Below are 17,386 nucleotides of genomic sequence, written 5' to 3'. Positions count from 1 at the left end.
TTTAAATATACCAGTTTAAAAACCATCAGCTTAGTTAACATAATGGGTAGTATTGTAAGGTTAAAACTCTGTTTATAAAACAATTATGATTTAGTGGTGTGACGAGGGGTGGGAAGTAGAATAAAACTTTGGGTTTTGCTTTTAATATAGTGTGTTGTGTTTAAAAACAGCAGGACAACTGTAAACAGCAGGGAAAAAAACTTTATATGGAAAATAATAGAAAAACTATTAATAACCTAAAGAGAATCTAATGCAGGAAAATACCTCAAAACTTTAACACATTAACTCCTAGTGTAAATATCAAACAAAAATGTTATACTGTTCCTAGTTTGATAATCAGAAACTCCAAAGTGAAAATAGAAAATTGCAATTCTTCTGTTTTAAAGTTTTCAACTACAAGGACTCAGGAGAAGGGTGTTGATAGTTTTTCACTTAGAGGATGCTTTCAACAATATGATGTTGGCCAGGCACGGTGGCTCTCGCCTGAAATCCTAGCATTCTGGGAGGCCGAGGCGGGAGGATCACTTGGGGTCAGGAGTTCAAGACCAGCCTGAGCAAGAGAGAGACCCCATCTCTACTAAAAATAGAAAGAAATTATCTGGCCAACTAAAACATATATATAGAAAAAATTAGCCAGGCATGGTGGCACATGCCTGTAGTCCCAGCTACTGGGGAGGCTAAGGCAGTAGGATTGCTTAAGCCCAGGAGTTTGAGGTTGCTGTGAGCTAGGCTGACGCCACGGCACTCACTCTAGCCCGGGCAACACAGCGAGATTCTGTCTCAAAAAAAAAAAAAAGAAAGAAAGAAATTATACGGACAACTAAAAATATATATAGAAAAAATGAGCCAGGCATGGTGGCACGTGCCTGTAGTCCCAGCTACTTGGGAGGCTGAGGCAGAAGGATTGCTTGAGCCCAAGAGTTTGAGGTTGCTGTGAGTTAGGCTGACACCATGGCACTCTAGCCAGGGCAACAAAGTGAGATTCTGTCTCAAAAAAAAAAAAAAAAAAAAAGAAGAAGAAAAAAAAAAGAAACAAACTAAAGAAACACAAACAGAAAAAACAATACGATGTTGTCCTCCTCTACTCTGCACAAAATTAAAGATTTCACAATGAGAGCCTCCTAGACACTTGATTTGTAGCTCTTACTTAGATTTCGTTCCTCTTTATTGCTCTACGTGGCCTTGTCAAGCAAACCAAAAAAGCATGTGTGACAGTATCTGAAATGCAGTTATTGTTCCTTGGAAAGGACATGCAGCCCTCATCTTATCCGGTTGCTCGGTGTTTCACCTAGTTTGGTCTGGCACAGAAATTAAGTTCATTTTACAGCTCATCACACTCAGCATATGCTCCAACAAATGGATTCTTGTGTCCGGAGACCAGTAAAATCCCTGTCTCTCTTGGGGATGCTGCTACCGCATTTGTTCTAGGACATTAATGGATGTCCTAACCAGTCCATGTTTTCTAAAGCAATGATAACTCAAGGTCATAGTCTTAAAATGAGGCATGTTCAATATAATGACTAAAAAAAATTGTACATATGCAGCACACGGACATTTCTGGTGATGTCCATCATACATATTGTTTCTTTTTCCAATATGAAATGTAATGGGGATTCTTATTCTAAGAGGCATTTTAAACGTCAACAAATCAATTTCTAGTAAGAAGCCTTGTGCATGAGTTGGAGCAAATGTTCAATCGGTACCCAGTGTTTACTCAGAGGCACTGTAGGGAAATGTAACTAGAAATGTGTACCAGATGATTGATGGAAAAAATGGTCAAGATTACGTGTTTTCTCAGAACTTATACCCAAGCCAAGAAGAAAAAGGCTTAACTATAATCTCTACCAAAATTCTTCAAACGATGTATCACCAATTCTCTGCTTGAATTTCTTTTCTTTTCATTTCTTTTTTAAAGAGATGAGGTCTTCCTGCTCTGTTGCTGCCCAGGCTGGAGTGCAGTGGCTGATCATAGCACAGTGCAGCTTCAAACTCCTGTGCTCAAGTTATCCTTCTGCCTCTGCCTCCCAAAGAGCTAGGACTACAGGCCTGTGCCACCATGCCTGGCTAATTGTTTTATTTATTTACTTATTTAGACAGAGTCTCGCTCTGTCGCCCCAGCTAGAGTGCAGTGGTGTCATCATAGCTCCCTGCAGCCTCAAACTCCTAGGCTCAAGCGATCCTCCTGCCTCAGTCTAGTGACTGAGTACACTGACTAGTAGTGCAGCGAAGCTGTCATTGTTCACACATGCACATCCCAGTCCACTCGCCTTGGCTGCCAGGTTACATTGATGTCCTGTGGTCTGTTCTCTTTATATCAACAATGGCTGGATACTTTCCAGACAGATCTCGTATTCATATCATCCTTTCAGTTTAATCAATATTACTCATTGTTTTTTATTATGGCAAAGTATACTGGCTACAGCATACTTTCCCTTTTTTGTACTACTTCTCTTTATCCCTGGAGTTTATACTTGTCTTCCTTTTTGCTTGGCGGGTTGTTTGCTTAGCTTTTTATGTTTCTTCCTCACTCCCCTCCCCAGCCCTTAAGGAGCCTGCATCCTGCTCTGGTTTGCACTGGTTGTCCTCTAGCCCTGTGGCAAAGCCATCATCTTGGGACTTCTTTTGTCATTATTCTGGAATACAAACTCCTGTGCTGTGCTATTTCCTGGACGCTACAACTTCCCTTTTCTTGGTTTTTGCCTTTCTTTTAGTGAAATGTCCTCCAGAAGCTTTCTGAGAAAACGGCCATGAGGAAAATGGTGTAGGAGTGGGGGAGGAGGTTGTCATTCCTATTATTTGGACTCGGAGTCTCCTGGATTGAACCTTTAATTTTTCTTCTCTCCCCTTTTCTACTTATTTGTCTTTTGATTCTATTTTCTACATTATTTCCCCAACTTCATCTTCCATCCTTTCAACTATGCTATTTTTAAAAAAAAATTTTTGCTATCATAGCTTTAATTTCCAACAGGTTTTTGTCCTCTGTGTTATTGCCTTATAGCTCCCTGTTCTTCTTTCACAAATGCAAGATCTTCTAGTATGTCTCTGAAGGTCTGAGATTTTATTTTTTAAGTTTTCTCCCACTTCATACATTATGTCTCTTTTTTTTTCCATTTTCTTATTTTTGTCCCTGTCTGGCATATCGAAGACTTTTTTCAAATGTGAGTGATCCCTGTTCAGGGTGTAGATGTCCAGTTTGGCAGTTCTGCCCACCCTCAGAACCTGGTCCTGGAGGTACAGATAGGGGATGAGCTCTGTCAGCCTAACTGCTCCTTGTAAAACTGTCCGAACTTCATCCGCACCCCACACATCAGAACTTGAGGTCCCATTTCCTGAGCCTTCCTGGGGTCTGTGGTGGAAACCATCTTAGTTCTTGTCAATTTCCATCACCACCTCAGAGGAATCAGCTCTCTCAGGTTAACTATTAACAAATCAGTTATCACCTGAACATCTGTTTCGACTTGCCACAAAATTTTTTAGTCTATAATCATACCATATCGAATGCACCTGATCTCGTCTGATCTCAGAAGCTAAGCAGGGTCAGGCCTGGTTAGTACTCGGATGGGAGGCAAAATTTTTGTTGATTAGTACAACAAAATGAAAAAAAAAATTTTGTTTTGTTCTCTAAGCCAGTTATTTTTTTTTCCCCGCCTTCTTCATGGAGTTCTCCTTTGTTAGCCTTTTAATATTGTTTTGTTTTGTTTTTCATTATTTATTTATTTATTTATTTTTGAGACAGAGTCTCACTCTGTTGCCCGGGCTGGAGTGCCCAAGCATCAGCCTAGCTCACAGCAACCTCAAACTCCTGGGCTTAAGCCATCTTCCTGCCTCAGCCTCCTGAGTAGCTGGGACTACAGGCACGTGCCACCATGCCCGGCTAATTTTTTTTCTATATATATTTTTAGTTGGCCAGATAATTTCTATTTTTAGTAGAAACGGGGTCTCGTTCTTGCTCAGGCTGGTCTCAAACTCCTGAGCTCAAAGAATCCGCCCACCTCGGCCTCCCAGAGTGCTAGGATTACAGGCGTGAGCCACCACGCCTGGCCTTATAATTGTTTTAATGAGGTTTCATGAGGGAACAGATAGAAATATCTGGGTTCAAACTGCCCTGTTTCCCCCTGAATCTTCCCAATCAAGCAATTCAGATACAACAGGCACCTGTGCTATCATATATAGTAATTATTCTTTTTGACTTTATCAGAATTTTATGATAAAGGTAAAAGAAATCTTTAGGTTTCACAATTGCTTGGCTTCTTTTTTTCTTCCCCGATTTCCCACATACCTTGAGTCAACCTTTCTAGAACAATGGCATAATGAGACTTCTCCTCTTTTCTGTTTTTAGTACATTCCAGAGAAGGAACAGGTCAATCTTCACAAGTGGAGAAGACCATCTTTTTCTTTCTTTTTTTTTTTTCCACTTGCAGTTTCATGCATCTTCCAAAGTCTTAAGCGTTATCTACCCTTTCACTTCTCCAAAATTCTCTTCCCAATATTTGCATTGGAAAGGAACATGAAGTCTTCCTTTATTCCAACTATGTCTTGTCCCAATCCTTCGAGTTCACTCTAACTCACTAGTTATATATTGGATGGATATTTCATGTTCATGCTATTTAAACATCTGGTATACTTCCCAGTCCTCCTTCACTTCCACGGGACTGTAGACCAGCTGAGGGATGTCATTCATTTTAATTAACTCATTCAAGGGTGGGATTCCTGAGGATTTATGTTTTCTAATAATATGGGGGAAAGGTCAGAACTAGTTTCCCAGAGAAAGTGAAGGTTAAGCTGAGACTTAAGGATGTGGAGTTTAGCTAAGTGAAGCACAGTGATCCAGGTAAATTATCAACCTCTATATATATGTCCCCTGACCTTGATACAGAACTCAGGGGACATTCCCTTTAACGATGATTCAGATGGCAGTGAGTATGAGAAGCAGCCTAATGCCAAGCAGGACAATTGTTGTTGCTTTACTCCTAGGTATACCTCTTGCCCAAGAAGTAGTACAAAAGTGGACAGGTTATATATTTTAAAAATATATTCAATATATACAATCAAATATATACAAATATACACACACATATTAATCTATCAAGGAACCGATTTAAGAAACAAGAGCTAGTCCACTGCATTCAAGGAGTTTACACAGCAGTGAAGGCTTTATGCAGGGGAGTCGGATTTAGGGGAAGCTTAATGAAAAAAACATCAGGAAATGCCAGGTGAGTGGTCTGCATCCAACTCGCACTTAGGCTTCCTCCTTTCACTCCCTGGGCAGCTAGCAAAACAGAAAGACAAGGATGGGGAAAAGGGCTGCCCGCCAGCTTGTCCCATCAAGAACCTCTCTCTGACGTCCAGGACCACTTCCAGCAAGAGGCAAAACACCAGCGAAAGAAAGTCGTCGCCCCGTTTCCGAGCGCAGGCCGAGCGCTGAGCTAGACCCGTTCCTGCAATGGCTGGTCTCTAGCTGCAGCCCGGGCGCTCCCCGCGGTTAGGGCGGCGGCGGCCGGGGTTAGGGCGGTAGCCGGGCGGGTGGAGCTCTGCCAGGACCCGGTGTGGGGGCCCCGGGCCGTCTGGGGCCTGTCTGGGGCGCGAGGGGATGGAGGGCGAAAGCCTTGCCCGGTTCTCTTTGCCGGCTGCGCAGCCCTGCGCCCGCTCTCCGGCCCGAACTCACCCCGCAGGGTGGAGGGGAAGGGGAGGAGGCCCGCAAGCGGGGGTGAGGGAGGTGGAGGAGAAAGGAGGAAGGGAGAGACTGGGGCACCTCGCGGCTCCGAGAAGGGCCACCTGTGGTCACAACCGTTGTCACGACCCCGCCGTCACGCCTACGCACGAGTGGGACGGGGCCCCGCCACCCTGGGGGGCGTCCGTTCATAAGCGGGACCTGGGCCCGCCGGAGCCCGTTCCCCTCCTGAACTCCCACCTCCACCCCGGACACCGGTCTCTGCCAAGTTTCGTACCGGGGGTGTGTGTGTGGGGGGGAAACCTCTGGCCCCGTTTGTCCCGGTGAAATCAGGGCCCCCGCTGTACCCAGGGAAGCTCTGAATAATAATTACTCGGGGGACAGGAAGCCACAGGGTAAATCAAGGAAGTAATAACAACAGCCACCGTGGAAGTCGCCGCCACCGTGGAAGTTGCCGCCACCGTGCCGCGCGCTTTCCGCGGCGCACCTGAGCCCACCCAACCTTTCCGTTCCTTCCCTTTGTTTGGTCCCATTAGTTCGCGTCTAGAAATGTATTCGAATGGAAAACGATCCCGGGTGTAGGCGTGTATTTATCTACACAGATGTTTAACACAGCTATTGGTAATATTCAAAAGTTGGGAGCTACCTAAACGTCTAACAACAGACAACTGATTCTAAATCGTGGTAATCTTTCCAGTGGGATTTAACGCGCAGGTTTAAAGTGATTTTACCGGAGAGAACTCACGACGGACAGAAAGTGCTCACCGTACCCAAGGTGGGGAGAAAGCTGTTCACAAAACAGTTTCTGGCTGAAAGACAAAGCACAGAGACACGATCTGGATGGACGGAGTCTCGGAAATCGGTGATCTTTGAGTAGCTAGATGCTGAGCATAAATTTTCCACAATGTTATTTTTGTAGGAATAAGAGAAAAACGTTATTTTATTTTTAATTATTTTAAATGTTCTTTTGTTTCTTGTCTTTTCTTTTTCTTTCCTTTCTTCTTCCTTTCCTCCTTTTTGTTGTTGTTGATTTTGCTTCTTCAAGTGACCTATGAAAGAAAAAAGTTGTTTTAAATATCTCGACTCCGCTCCTCTTCAGATCGTCCCTCCCCCTCGCCTCCCTCGAGGCGGTCGGGCTCACGCCGAGGAAGGGCGCTGTCCCGGGCCGCGCACCCCACGTGCGGGAAACCCACGCACCCGAGCAGCGCGGACGGCGGGGCGGGGCGGGGCGGGGCAGCCGGCGGGACCCGCTTCCTCCGCTGGGGGCGGGCCGCTGGCGTCCCCGGAGCTAGGCGTCTGGCACCCCCCTCGCCACGTGCCTCTCAAAGCCGCGGGCGAGCCCTGCAGGCGGCGCCTTTTCCAAAGTGTGTCGAGTTCGGGAATCGATCGGAAATTCCAAGGCCAATTAAATGCCCTCGGATTTAGAGCTCTGATTAGGCATGAAAGGCTTCAAACAGCCCCTTCAGCCCCTCGGGGCCCGCCTCCGCGGTGACCTTATGCGTGTTCTCCCTCAGAAACCTCCCAGAGGCTATCATTGCACAAGGAAGAGGGCTGTGCTCCGGCCTCTGCTCCCAGTGCCCCTGGTGGTGGGGAGGAGTGGCTCTAGGTATCTCAGAGCAGAGGCTAGACTGCCTCCCATTCGAGACTAGAAAACTAGGGGCAGGCAGAACCCGAAGTGGTCTCTGGCTCCCCAGGGACGCAGCCGGGAAAGGTGTCCGGGCCATCTGCCGGCCGCGCCTCAGGCGCATCTGCTCCAAGATCCCTGGGAGCGCTTATCTATTCCTCAGAGTCTGCCGTGTTGCTCCCCCACCCCCACCCCAACAAACAAGACCCCCATTCTGCTTCCCTCCCTCTAGGTCGCTAGTGACAAGGAGAAAAACGCCTTTCCTGAGTTTTCTAATTCAAATGCTTATCAGCTCTGCACACCACTGGCCTTTCCAAACCCTGCCAAAAAAGGAAGATCTGACAGTGGCAAAAGTTAACTACGATCAAGCTGACCATGCATATTTTGTTCATAGAAGCCTTAGAAATAATGATATAATCCAACTTTTTCATTTAACAGATAAGGAAACTGAGGCCCATTGCAGTGACAGGCCAGGCTTGGGTGGTAAAAAAGCTTCAGTCCAAAAAGACAGCCCAGAAAGCATTTAAATAAGGCCTGGGGAAGCTTGTTAGGAAGGCTTCCCCTCCAATTTCGCTCTGCCTAGCTACTAATGCCTGGAATATTGTAGTTTCTGCCCATCTTGAATGAAAAACTATAAATAAGCTCCCTGTAGCTGGGCGTGGTGGCTCACACCCATAATCCTAGCACTCTGGGAGGCCGAGGCAGGTGGATTGTTTGAGCTCAGGAGTTGGAGACCAGCCTGAGCAAGAGCGAGACCCCGTCTCTACTAAAAATAAAAAGAAATTAGCTGGACAACTATAAATATATATAGAAAAAATTAGCTGGCATGGTGGTGCATGCCTGTAGTCCCAGCTACTCGGGAGGCTAAGGCAGAAGGATTGCCTGAGCCCAGGAGTTTGAGGTTGCTGTGAGCTAGGCTGATGCCACGGCACTCTAGCCCAGGCAACAGAGTGACATTCTGTCTCAAAAATTAAAAGGCTTGGTAGCTCAGGCCTGTAACCCTAGCACTCCGGGAGGCTGAGGAGGGAGGATCGCTTGAGCTCAGGAGTTCGAGACCAGCCTGAGCAAGAGCGACACCCTGTCTCTACTAAAAAAAAAATACAAAGAAAATATCTGGACAACTAAAAAATATATAGAAAAAAATTAGCCAAGCATGGTGGCTCATGCCTCCCTACTCGGGAGGCAGAGGCAGAAGGATTGCTTGAGCCCAGAAGCTTGAGGTTGCTGTGATCTAGGCTGACTCCACAGCACTCTAGCGCAGGCAACAGAGCAAGACTCTATCTCAAAAAAAAAAAAAAAAAAAAGTGCAGCTGAGAACATCCTTGTTCATAAATTTTTGGATTTCTGACCCTATTTAGAAAACTGGAATTATCAGATTAAAGACTATAGATCTTTTGATGCACTGTGCTTAATTGCTTCATAAGAGGGTGGTGGGTTGTGCCAGTCTATAAATCTAGTGCAATGAGTATGCTCACTTCCTTTCATTAATGGTGAGATTGAGAGTGCATGAAAGTACAAGGTCTATATGCAACTAGACAGTGGTCAGATGGGGTATCCTAGAGCCATCAGTTTCTTGACCTGTACCATAAACCGTTGTGCTTGCCATCTCCAGCACACCCTGTACCATGCACTCTGTTAACTGAATGAATGTGTCCCGTCTTGCTTCCCATCCCACACTTCCACTCCTGTAGGTCACTACCTGGTAGACCTCTGGAGCTGTTCTCTTTGTGCCTATTCAGTAGAAAATAGACAGACACACAAGCCGCTAGCACAAGGCATGAGGACACCGTGGTATTTTCCATTTCTGTCTTTCCACATGCCATGCTTTCTCATTTGTCCTTTTGTTTTGTGTCCTTGTCTTCCCCTCTTTAGGCTGTCATGTGCCCTGGGTGGCTGCTGTCAATCTTACTTAGGGATATTTTGGTTCCATAGTAATGACAATAAAGGGAAAGCCAGCTCTTGTCTTTCATACACTTGTTCATTCATTTATTCATTCAATAACTGTTCATTGAGCCACCTGTTATATACAAGACAGTATGCTGGTTGGGGACACAAAAGGAAATCATACTGATATTATATATATATATATATATATATATATATATATATATTTTTTTTTTTTTTTTAGACAGAGTCTCGCTCTGTTGCCTAGGCTACAGTGAGTGCTGTGGCATCAGCCTAGCTCACAGCAACCTCAAACTCCTGGGCTTAACCAATCCTTCTGCCTCAGCCTCCCGAGTAGCTGGGACTACAGGCATGTGCCACCATGCCACCCTGCCCAGCTAATTTTTTCTCTATACACTTTTAGTTGGCCAGATAATTTCTTTCTATTTTTAGTAGAGACGGGGTCTCATTCTTGCTCAGGCTGTTCTCAAACTCCTGACCTCGAGTGATCCACCCGCCTCGGCCTCCCAGAGTGCTAGGATTACAGGCGTGAGCCACCGCGCCTGGCCATACTGATATTAATATCTAACGTTTGTTGAACATACAGTAAATGATAGGCACTGCATTAAGAATGAAATTATACAAATGATTTTACTTAGTCTTTATCACAGCCCAATCAGATAAGCACTGTTACTTCTCCCATTTTACAGATAAGGGAACTGAAGCCTACAGAAGTTAAAGGTCACAGCTGGTTAAATGGTGGAGTTTAGATTCCAGTCCAGGCAGTCAGCACTCAAAGTTGGGTGGGGAGAGTTCCAGGTAGAAGAGCTATCATCACTGAAAGCCCTGAGGCAGAAGACACAGTGTTAAAGACACAGTGAGAAATCTAATGTGGCACAGAGTTCTAAGCCAGACTATCTCAAGGCGGAAATCGGAGGAAGAGGCAAGCCCTTGTAGGTTACTGTTAAAAGATTTTGGACTATGAAGCTGGTAAAAGGCCTTGAGCAAAGGAATGATAACAGATTTGTGTTTTGAAAAGATGCCTCTGGCTGGGAATAAAATGATCTGGAGAGGGGCAGAGCAGATGCCATAGGTATTGTGTCGGCACAGGTTTAGAAGAGGGGCCTCAGGCTTCAGAGATGAATTGAATGCACTGAAAGTGAGGTGTGACAACCAGCTTCCTAGGGTGGTGAATGGTGGTGCCATCCTCAGATAGGGACTTGGGAGTGCAGGCAGGGGGACGGACAGTCAGGTTTGTAGGAAAGATCTTTTTAGATGTGTCAATATCAGTTGCCTCTGAGACACCCAAGTAGAGATTCCAAGTAGAATGTCAGAGCAATATGTAGGAGTTGCCTGGGTACAGAGGGCAATTGGAGCAAGCTCCCACAGTGCAGGGGACCGTGCAGGACAGAGGGTGCAGTGACAAGAGAGTGCAGGACACCAACATGCTCAGGTTGAAGGCAGGAAGGAAGCCCACAAAGGTTCCAGAGGATCCAGGAGGGATGATGAGTATTTCAGGTGCTGACCCAGTCCTGTGGGACGCCCAGTGGAAGTTAGAGTGTCCATGGGGTGGGAGCTGAGGGTGAGGGCTCCCAGGCAGGACTGGAAGTCACATTGCCTCACATTTGTGAACTTCAATCAGTGATTCTGCTGTGGGCTTCCGGCAGCCTTCTTTCTGCCCTATTTGTCTCAAGCAGAACATAATTCTGAAGGTCCAGGCAAGTGACTTTTAGGGCCTTTCTTTGTAGTTTCTTTCAGATTTTTACATATATATTTCAACTAACAAAAAAAAGGGGATAATGTAATGAAAGAACACTTACATTTTACTGTCTACATTTTCATTTTTGTTACTCTTATTTTTCACCATTTCTGCATTAGCCATTAACAAATAAATATAATTGAACATTCTTTTTTTTTTTTTGAGATAGAGTCTCGCTCTGTTGCCGGGCTAGAGTGAGTGCCGTGGCATCAGCCTAGCTCACAGAAACCTCAGACTCCTGGGCTCAAGCGATCCTACTGCCTCAGCCTCCCGAGTAGCTGGGACTACAGGCATGCGCCACCATGTCCGGCTAATTTTTTCTACATATATTTTTAGTTGTCCATATAATTTCTTTCTATTTTTAGTAGAGACGGGGTCTCTCTTGCTCAGGCTGGTCTTGAACTGCTGAGCTCAAACAATCCACCCACCTCGGCCTCCCAGAGTGCTAGGATTATAGGCGTGAGCCACCATGCCCGGCCTATAATCGAACATTTTTAAATACAGTATCTTTAGAACTGTACAAATATAGTGAATCAAGCTCTGAACCCCAAGGCAGGAGGATCCCTTGAGGTCAGGAGTTCAAGACCAGCCTGAACAAGAGTGAGACCTCATCTCTATTAAAAATAGAAAAAAATTAGACGGTCATGGTGGCTCACGCCTATAGTCCCACCAGCTACTCGGGAGGCTAAGGCAGGAGGATAGTTTGAACCCAGGAGTTTAAGGTTGTTGAGAGCTAGGCTAACACCACAGCACTCTAGCCCAGGCAACAGAGCGAGACTGTGTCTCAAAAAAAAAAAAAAAAGTTCTGAAACCAAATCATCAGAAACGCCAAGGCATAGAATCCCAATTCTTTTCCTAGATCTATTCATGACTAGTCTCATTTAGTCATTACTTTTTCCCCAAAACTGATTCTGACAACAACCATCTGGTCTCTGCTGTGCAAGACACAGAACTGCAGAGATGACCCAGGCTAGGTTCTCGGTAATTATTCCAAGAGAGAATGAGAGGGAGGAAAAGAAGAAGAAAGGGAAAGAATGAGAAGATGATTGTTGCAGTAAAAGAGGCCACAAATTTGGTGGTGAAGATCTGCTTTAAATAACAAACGATGTTCTCTCTCTTGGTAAAATGATGACGATATGCTTATTTCCTAAGCATGTGGTTGAAAATCAGTCTTTGTGCAGTCTGGATTAAATAGGCATGCAAACATAAAATGCTTTATGTGAGATAGATAATTTTAAGTAAAGTATAAAGATGGTGAATCTGTGTTTGAAATGAAAAAATAAACTTAAATCCTCCTGCATGATAGCTGATTTCATCCTCTGCTTTTTAGCAATTTATCAACCAATCATTAAGTGAGTTAACTCTATACCCAGGGATTGCTGATGGCAGCATTAGCCATAAATAAATAAGCTAATATGTACAATAGCTAAATGAATAGACTTTTCCTTGGTGTTTTATGGCCTGAAAAGAATGCAGCTTTTCATTAAAGGAATCATTTGAAAATGTGGAAACTGATACTGCGGCAGTTCAGTGCTCTCTGCCCATTGATAATGGTCTGCGTATTAGTTGTGGGGGTGGGAGACTGATGTCCATTTACTTTGGCAAAGATTGTTATTGAATGAAACCTTTAATGGGGGCGTTTTATGATCCCACTCAGCTAAGAGCTCAGGGCTGCCTTAGAATAGTCTTTCCCTCCACCTTGACAGCTCTTAGAGAATCAATACAGGTAGTATGTCAGTCAGTGGTCAGCAGTCCTAGAAGTGGAGAGGTGGAGCTGAAATGGAAACTGACAGGTAGCCACTTAGAGAGAGGGTCTGGGGTAAACACTTTGAAAACTGAAGCTTCTCTCGGGAGTGAGGGAGTGTCCAGCCCTCATGCTGCAGTCAGCGCTGGATCAGATAGGGAGAGATTAGGGACAAAGAGGAGACAGCAGGGGAAGAGCCCGTTGGGGCTTAGGAAAGGGCGTCCATCTGGGCAGTACCTTTAGAGCCCCAGAATTCATATGGTTTGTCCACCTGTAGCGTCTGTCATTGGTCTCACTTTAAACAAATTATTTAAAAATAATTTTTTAAAACTGTGGCAGATATGCATAACAAAATTTACCATCTAAATCATTTTTATTTTTATTTATCTATTTTAGAGATGGTGTTTAGCTGTGTTTCCCAGGCTGACCTTGAACTCCTGGGCTCAAGTGACCCTCCCACCTCAGCCTCCCCAGTAGCTGGGACTACAAGTGAGTACCATCGTGCATAGTTGCATGATTAAACCACTTTTAAGTATACAGTACGGTATACTGTATACTTTTTCAGTATACCATGTACTTCTTTTTTGTATACATTTTTAAGTATACAGCATACAGTTCAGTGGATTAAGTACATTCACATTGTTGTGCAGCCCTTGCCACTACCCATCTACAAAACTCTTTATCTTGCAAAACTGACTCTCTGTACAAATTAAATAGTAACTCCCCACACCCCCAGCAATCATCATGCTACTTTCTATGAATTTGACTACTCTAGGTACCTCATATTAGTGGAATCACACAGTATTTGTCTTTTTGTGACTAGCTTATTTCACTTAGCATAGTGTCCTCAACGTTCATCCATGTTATAGCATGTGTCAAATTTCCTTTCTTTTCAAGGCTGCCTAATATTCCATTGTATATTTGCTTGATACTTTATTATACTAAAAAATATTCCATTGTATGTGTATTTTGCTTAGCCATTCATCCGTCAGTGTACATTTGGGTTGCCTGTGTTTTTTGAGTCTTGTGTGGTCTCATTTTTTTTTTGACCCCAAATGAACTAATGCATCTTCTTTTCCTAGGTAGCAGTTTGAAGAGCCACCAAGACCCAGAAAACCTTCCTGAGAAACTTAGAAAAGCAATATAATACTTAGGTTTGGAGGATCCCCAATCCTCTGCCCTTCCCATCCTTGCCCCTCAGTATTTACCATTGACAGTATATTCTAGGCTGAGCACGGCGGCTCACACCTGTCTCCTAGCACTCTGGGAGGCCAAGGCCAGAGGATCGTTTGAAGTCAGGACTTAGAGACCAACTTGAGCAAGAGCGAGACCCCTGTCTTTAACAAAAATAGAAAAAATTGGCATAGGCTTGTAGTCCCAGCTACTTGGGAGGCTGAGGCAGGAGGATCCATTAAGCCCAGGAGTTCGAGGTTACAGTGAGCTATGATGATGCCACTGCACTGCCCTCTAGCCCGGGCAAAAGAATGAGACTTGGTCTTAAAATAAATAAATAAATAAAAGAGTACAGACTACAATAACAGTACCATCTTTTGAAAATGATTAGTGTTTCCCAAACTTCTGATCATAAGAATCTTCTGGATCGTCTTTAAACTTTCAGATTCTCAGCCCTTACCTGCCCCAGGATTGAGACTCAGTGGTTCAGAGGAGCATCTCCGGGACCTGGGGTTTAACAGGCGTCCCAGGTGATTCTTTCCTTTAGGGAAGTTTGAGAAACTCGGGCTTTAGCTTGACAGAAACCCCTTTACTACCAACAAGCAGCTTCTATTTGGAAGTTAAAACATGAAATCTTGATAATGAATGGCTGGCTGTATTTCTTTCAAACATGGATTCTCACTCTTGCTGGATGCTACCTACCATTAAGAAAGGCAGGGGCCAGGCACTATCTAGGATGCTGAATAAGTATTTTTATTTATTTATTTAGACAGAGTCTTGCTCTGTTGCCTGGGCTAGAGTGCCATGGCATCAGCCTACCTCACAGCAATTTCAACCCCCTAGGCTCAAGCAATCCCCCTGCCTCACCCTCCCGAGTAGCTGGGACTACAGGCACACGCCGTGACACCTGGATAATTTTTCTATTTTTAGTAGAGATGAGGGTCTCTCACTCTTGCTCAGGCTGGTCTTGAACTCCTCACCTCAATCAATCCTCTGCCTTGGCCTCGCACAGTGCTAGGATTACAGGTGTGAGCCACCGCTCTGGCCAGAATGCTGAATAAGTAAACGGCTGTGACTACGAACCTACTTTTCTCATTTTACATCTGAAATCAGTTTTTAAAACAGGACTGATAGACCCATTGATGACTGATATTTGGCAGTTGCAGAATTAGGTTTCTCAGAGAGAATTTTCCCTATTCTGCCTTTAAGCACTTTTGCAATTATTATACTGTAATTCATAGACCGGTCCCTATTTTTTAGTGTTTCTTGACATTTTGTATTCGTTATTCAAGTAATGCAAACTAAAAACACCCATTCTTCATTATTACTTTCTCTTGCTCTGAAATCCTGCCATATCTGGAAAAAACAATTGCATGTAATACCCTAGGTAACTGGTGAACCAGGAGAGGCTTTGTGATGGATACATGGACAGTTGCCAAAGTTCCTGACTGCCAGTGCTCACGGGCCTTCTCCCCTCAAACTCCACTGTGCCTGTGTGTGTCCTCAGGCTCAGGACCCACAGCACCCAGAGCTGTGCAGAGCCCAGAGGACATTGGCTTTCACCTTGGAGCACTATCTTTGTCATTCCTTCCCTGGCCCTGCAGTCCTCCCCTTGGGCATGTGGATAGGACTGGAATCTCACCTCACACCTCTTGTTGACTGCTCAGCTGTAACCTAGGCACCTAGTCAGCTTGAAAGATCTCAGACCCTCCTGTTATCGGGAATAGAGAGACCCACCTTGGACGCGCCTTGAGGGGGTTAATGGCTGAAGGGATTTGGTGTTTAAGAACTGGGAAATAGAGACAGCAGGTTCCCCGAGCAACCACCTTGGAAGACACCTCGCCCAGTTTGAAGATAGTTTCAAAATCAGATTTAAGAGAACTGGGCTCTGGCACCTTTAAATCAGATAACCCAGGGGAGAGGAGTTCACAGCAGGGCTCAGGAGGGCTGCCCCTGGTTCAGGTCTGTGCAGGGTTGGAAAATAAGCTGAGGGCACATAAAGGAGTGATTTTGCTGTGTACTGTGCATTCCCGCTCAAGTCTCTTGCTGTGTGTCTCAGTACATGAATTGGTTAAGAATAGGAAAAAATTTCATATGTTTGATCCTAAAATCTTACCTATTTTTATTAACACTTAAAAAATAAATTGACATAGGCTGGGTGCAGTGGCTCACGTCTGTAATCCTAGCACTCTGGGAGGCCAAGGCGGGAGGATCGCTCGAGGTCAGGAGTTTGAAACCAGCCTGAGCAATAGCGAGACCCCATCTCTACTAAAAAAAAAAAATAATAGAAAGAACTTAGCTGGACAACTAAAAATATATAGAAAAAATTACTCGGGGATGGTGGCGCATGTCTGTAGTCCCAGCTACTTGGGAGGCTGAGGCAGGAGGATTGCTTGAGCCCAGGAGTTTGAGGTTGCTGTGAGCTAGGCTGACACTGCACTCTAGCCCAGGCAACAGAGTGAGAGTCTCTCTCAAAAAAAAAAAAAAAAAAAAAAAAAGTTAGCTAGAGAAAAAACAAAAACAAAAAAAAATAATTGACATAGGCATATAGGTGTCAAATAGAACACACACGGAAGCAAATGGAAGAACATTTCGCACTTTTAAACAATTCGTAAAAATCAAGAATGGGATTCTGTCCCCTTTGATATATATTTTCTTTCTGCTTTCAACACAAAGTACTGTGCAATAAACAAATTCAGAATACATTTTATAAATCTATGGATAGGATTTACATAATGTTAAAGCACAATTTATCCCACTTTTTGATATATGAGGAATATATCAAGAATCCTCACCTCAAATATACACAATAAAATTTATTTATTTATTTATTTTTGAGCCAGAGTCTGACTCTGTTGCCCAGGCTAGAGTGCCGTGGCGTCAGCCTAGCTCACAGCAACCTCAGACTCCTGGGCGCAAGCGATCCTCCTGCCTCAGCCTCCTGAGTAGCTGGGACTATAGGCGTGTGCCACCATGCCTGGCTAATTTTTTCTGTATATATTTTTAGTTGTCCATATAATTTCTTTCTATTTTTAGTAGAGACGGGGTCTTGCTCTTGCTCAGGCTGGTCTCGAACTCCTGAGCTCAAACGATCCTCCCGCCTCGGCCTCCCAGAGTGCTAGGATTACAGGTGTGAGCCAACACGCCCAGCCTAAAATTTATTTTAAAAAAAAAAAAAAGAATCCTGAAATCATTTAAGATGAAAAAGAATTTGACAATTAAAAGAATATTTTACCCTGAGATCATATGAAAAAATAGAACCACAACCAAAACATTCTTTTTTTTTTTTTTCTGAAACGTGCTCTCCAGGAAAACAACCCTAAACATTCTCTGTCCTAGTTGTAACTCGGGCTAACTATCTCACTTCAGAATACTATATTTTATTTGTTACCTTAATCCAGAAAAGAAATAAGATGAAAATTCTTTGCACCCATAAGTGGAAGCATTTTATATTTCTTGAATAGGTCACCTTTTTTAAAAATGTAGAAAACTATTGTTTTTCTATATGAGATTCCCATACTTTATGAAGAG

This window comes from Lemur catta, chromosome 9, assembly GCF_020740605.2.
Source record: "Lemur catta isolate mLemCat1 chromosome 9, mLemCat1.pri, whole genome shotgun sequence".
Taxonomy (NCBI): Eukaryota; Metazoa; Chordata; class Mammalia; order Primates; family Lemuridae; genus Lemur; species Lemur catta.
Note: the sequence above shows the minus strand (reverse complement) of the source record.